The 5,385-nt window shown below is 55.1% G+C and overlaps 1 non-coding gene across 1 annotated transcript; it reads right to left on the bottom strand.

Moving 5' to 3' along the window:
• Window positions 1-230: 230 nt before the first annotated feature.
• TRNAI-AAU (transfer RNA isoleucine (anticodon AAU)) lies at window positions 231-304 on the bottom strand. The gene has a single exon. It is a non-coding gene; the product is annotated as a tRNA-Ile (tRNA).
• Between the last annotated feature and the right edge of the window lie 5,081 nt (window positions 305-5,385).

Below are 5,385 nucleotides of genomic sequence, written 5' to 3'. Positions count from 1 at the left end.
GCGTTGAAGGCGCGATGGATTCTGCTTCACTGCCCTCTGCTGCTCACAACGTGAACGGTCAACAATATGTTGACCGTCAAAACGTTTACGTGAGCAAGCGATGGAAATTACACATTGCCATGGTGGTTTAACTCCCGCCGTTCCTCAATTTTACTGAGATTTGACTTAACAGAAGCCTTGTTGATATTCGGGTCAAGCGCTACTTGTTTTAGATTAAAGTTAAAAACGCATGGCCCGTACGGGGATCGAACCCGCGACCTTGGCGTTATTAGCACCACGCTCTAACCAGCTGAGCTAACCGGCCACATTATGAGAGTGATTTAGGGTCCCAAACTCTATCTTTGACGAATGCCCCCTGCTCATCAACTCCATTTAGCGAAGCACGCTCACTTCTCACTTTGCGTGCTGTTCAAATTTGTTCGGTGGAGAACCGACAGGCTTCCTCGCGAGCAATGTGGAATTTTCACCACGTGCTTAGAGAGCCGCCAAACGGAGACGAGGGCTTAAATATAAATGTGTCGTTAAAAAAATGAAACAACAACCCTGTATCATGGATGATATTGGTTGCGAAAGCCTACCTGTTAAACCGGAGACGAGGGCTGTGCGCACGGACTACCGTCGACGGCGCAAGTGGGAAGTCCTCAAAGTTTGAAGAATTCCAAAAAGGGGAGGTAATATGAAGCCCCATTGTGTTTAGGATCTTGTCCTTCCCCCGCACCTCCGATTAGCACGGATGGCTACGTACGGCGCAAACGGAAGTTCGACATACATACACAGCATTGTCTCACAGAAGCCTAACGTGTTGGGATCGCAAAAAAGAGAAAAGCGTGGGAGAGTTAGAGGAAGCTCCCAATGGGTGGGTCCGGCCACAAACACCGAGACGAGATCGACCACCGCACCGCCACATTGCACCGCGAGCCCAGAAGCAAGAGCTATGGCTGTGGTCACAGCGCCTTCGTTATTCGCTGTCCTGTCGGTGCATGGCAACGTAACAAAGAGCGCGTTATCAATTCACTGTCGGATGGCAGTCTCGATCCGCACGTGTTAATTGGTTATGGGGGTTGTTTGGCCATACTTCACCACGCTGGTCAGTGCGGCTTCGCGTAGCGGGTGGAGGGGGTTCATAGATCACTCGCAGCCGTAACCCGGCGTATTTGAATGGATACGTGAGATCGAATTGCTTGATAGCCGCACTCAATTTGAAGTGGTTTTCACTGAATTCGCTGCTGTTGGTCACGCAACGATTTCTGAACCTCCCGAGTCACGGGCACCTCTTGACGGTACAACGCAAAGCGAAACACACCCGCTCTGGGACTCTTCGTGGACCACCAACGACGTTATAAGAGTCACAGTCCTTTGTCAGTGCACACACACAAAGCGGTCTGTCATCGCGACTTAACAGTACTCGACGGGAGGCGAACTCAGAGCGCAGCACGCTAACCTGCTGTCACAAATGCCACGGTGATGTTGTTGACTGACCATTGCGCACTCGTGCGTGTGTGTGCGTGTGTGTGCCCCCCGTGCGAAGCCGGAGCCGACGGGTCTGTCGGGGGTCTATGACGACCCCGAGGCCGGGCAGGAGGTGGAGGAAGACGGCCCCAAAGCCCCTGAGCCCATCCTCTTCGGCTGGTTCCGTGGTGTGGGGGTGAGTGGGCGCATCCCCCCCCACAACAAGTGACACCACCACCCGACAATGCACAACACGTGACACCACCACCCGACAATGCACAACACGTGACACCACCACCCGACAATGCACAACACGTGACACCACCACCCGACAATGCACTACACGTGACACCACCACCCGACAATGCACAACACGTGACATCACCACCCGACAATGCACAACACGTGACACCACCACCCGACAATGCACAACACGTGACACCACCACCCGACAATGCACAACACGTGACACCACCACCCAACAATACACAACACGTGACACCACCACCCATCATCATCGTGCTGTCCTCACCCACACTGATGATGTCTCATCGGCGACAGTGCCCCCCCCCCTCACCCCCCCTCCTCTGAAATTGAATGACGAACACAGCTCTAGGCTGAGAAAAAGTGTCCCGGTTTTGTCTGCAGTGGAAAAAGGAGCGAGAGGGGGTAGGGAAGGCGGGGGGGCCCGAGCTCACGGAGACCAATCGCATGACTGCGCACCTCTTCACAAACTTTAACTTAGAAAACAATCCCCCTGCCGGCGGAGCGCCTACCGCCAGCATTGACGTGAGGAAGAAATTGCAAGGCTGTACCTTTGACTTTCTTTAGTTGCCTGACCCTCTGGTGACACCCAGCGGCACCAGCCGATTAGCGTCGCGCATTGAGGCACCTCCAGAATCTTGAGTTTTCCCCTGCCCTACATTTTTTTGTACCAACCATATCGAGTCTTTTTTTTGTTGCTGCTAGTTTATTTTGAATGTATGGCAACTTGCTAGTCCAATCAAAATCGCAGTATCTCCACTCAAACTTATATTGATCTCATTTCACCCTCTGACAACGCATCGTGTCAAGAAGGGTGACATCGTGTGAGTGGTCCCAGCCAGAGCCCACGTTACAAATTCCACCTTCATATGGCAGCGGATTCAGTCTCTCCACAGGATGCCGATTGCGGAATTCCCACAAAAGGAAGACAATGTATCCACCCCTGGGCTATGATGGGATTAGCGGGACCTTCGACTAGAATTCGAACCTGTGATCCTCTATAATCATCGTCTAAACCCCTCACCAACTCTCTGATAAGCTTTCACACGAAATGTATTTTAATTCAAAGTAATTTGGACCCTGGGTAGCTTTGTAAATGTGACGCTCCTGCCCCAAACTCTGCCTGGCGATTTGGAACGGAAACCTCAAATCATTTTTTTTTATCATCAGAACGAGAATGGGATCCAATTTCAATCAATTCCCGCCCCCACCCCCAAAAAATAAAATAAAAACTTAGAAATCACATTTATCGTTCTCCTTGGGCAGAGCATAACGAACGAGTGGCTTGCCAAGGAGTGGAATAACTCCAAAAGTCCGCTTACCGTGGAGATGGAACAAGACATTCAGCGTGTGTGTCGGCGCTAAGCGGATGGCTTCAGGAGGCCACCATCCCTCCCGCAGTATGAGTCATTGCGGGGCCGATGATCATCCCAAAGTTATCGCCCGTCGCTGGTGTCGGCGCTGATCCTTCGGCGTTGATGTTTTGGATGTGTGGACAGATGCGTGTGATGGTGAACATCTGGGGGGTCCTCATGTTCCTCCGCCTGCCCTGGATCACGGCGCAGTCGGGCATCGGTAACGCTTCTCTCTTTTATCCACCACCACCACCACCCTCCTCCACTCTCGTAGCATCGCGCAAATATGGGGTCGTGGGGGTATCATAATAATAAAAATAAAAAGGCCGCTTATCCCAGCCGTGCCTGAGTACGATCTGTTATGAGTCTTCGGATGCTTTTCAGATCAGGTCACTGCTCAAGTGTGCCTGGGGGCAAGGGCCAGCAACCCTTGAACCCTACTCTCAATTGCGACACGTAACAAAGCACCACACGCCTTGCAGAACTGAGCCCTTGAGCTGCAGTGAACCAATGATTATGACGATTAGATGTACTCATGTCTGCTGTGCCTCTCGTTCACAATTGCACTCAATAAAAAACAAAGTCGCGAAACTCCCTTCCCGTGGGTGCCGAGGACCTTTCGAGTGATTCCGATGGCACAGCCGTGCGAGAATGGAGTTTGCATGAATAACGCTGCTGTATAAATCACTCGTTACGACTACAGTCAGCGATGTCTGAACCGATCCGAGGCATGCCCCTTCACCGACCCGCATTGACGAGCATGGTGGTGAAGTGTGGTGAGAACCCCTATGACCGACACGATGTGGGTTGGTCTTAATCCAGCAGTGGATTGACAAAGGCGGCTCTGCATATGCACGTGCTTGCCATGCTTTCTCGGATGGAGGACTTTGCGTTTTTTTTTTAAGACGAAGATTCGTGATCGTGAGTTGATTGAGCGAGCGCGGAACGACTCTAACGGACGATCTTTCCGCTTCCCTTGGCCAGGTCTCATGTGGTTGATCATCATCATCTCCTGCAGCATCACCAGCACGGCTTGCCTGTCCCTCTGCGCTGTCTGCACCAACGGCAAGGTGTCTAGAGGTGTGTGAGTACACATATACTGTACATATATAAAACGCTGTGTCCGAACCATCTCCACCTGCTGCTGAATTGAGCATCGGGGGGGCAGTGTCGCTCAATTTTTTCCCACCGGAGTGGGGACTCACTCTTAACGACCCCCGAGGTTTTGCAACTCGCCACCTTCCCCGCTCTGGGCGGCGAGCCGAGCCACCGCCTGGCCCATCGGTTACACGGCCTGCTGCCACGCGCGTGCACGCGCCCTGCCACGCACGTGCACGCGCCCTGGTTGTAGTTGGTAAGAGCCCCGTGGGTGGCAGGGCGCGTGGATCGCTATTGGCGCTCCTGCGGCTGATCGCCGTATTTCGTGTTGATGTTGTTGTTTGTGATCGCCGCGTCTTGCCCAGGCGGTTCCTACTTCTTGATCTCGCGCACGCTCGGCGTGGAGCTCGGAGCGCCCATGGGCGTCATCTACAGCTTCGCGTCCTGCGTCGCCATCGCCTCGCACACAGTGGGCTTCGCCGAGACCCTCAGGGACATCCTGCACGTAAGGGCAACCACACACCCGTCCACCGAGCCAACCATCCACCCGTCCACCCACCCACCCGTCCACCCAACTATGCGCCCGCCCACCCGTCCACCCAACCATTCACCCGTCCACCCACCCACCCGTCCACCGAGCCAACCACCCACCCGTCCACCCAACCACCGGTCCACCCAACCATTCACCCGTCCACCCAGCCACCGGTCCACCCAACCACCCACCCACCCAACCACCCACCCACCCAACCACCCACCCACCTAACCACCCACCCGTCCACCCACCCACCCAACCACCCACCCACCCACCCAACCACCCACCCACCCAATCACCCACCCACCCAACCACCCACCCGTCCACCCAACCACCCACACACCCACCCACTCGCCCACCCGTCCACCCAACCACCCACCCACCGAGCTGCGCCAAGACATGGGGTACCCCCGCGTAGCCCCTAACGCACTGTTTGGGGGCAAGCGCCGTTCGCGAGTAGCAGCACCTACGAAGGCCGGCACGGCACACGGGGAGTGGGTGCCCAGCACCACGCCCGGCCGCCTTTGTCTCCCAAGCGGCGATGTTTACACACGCGCACCTGGTCCTCATTTAAGGCTGAGTCGAACCAGCGGTGGGGGGGGGGGGGGGGGGCGGGGGGGTCCCGGGTCGGTTCAGATAAAATCCTCGCTGCCGTCGGCCGCGATGGGTGGGGGAATGGAACTCGGC

The sequence above is a fragment of the Petromyzon marinus genome, chromosome 25 (assembly GCF_048934315.1).
Source record: "Petromyzon marinus isolate PM22_M1 ecotype Great Lakes invasive population chromosome 25, UKy_Petmar_22M1.pri1.0, whole genome shotgun sequence".
Lineage (NCBI taxonomy): Eukaryota > Metazoa > Chordata > Hyperoartia > Petromyzontiformes > Petromyzontidae > Petromyzon > Petromyzon marinus.
This window is presented reverse-complemented; position numbering and strand designations above follow the sequence as displayed.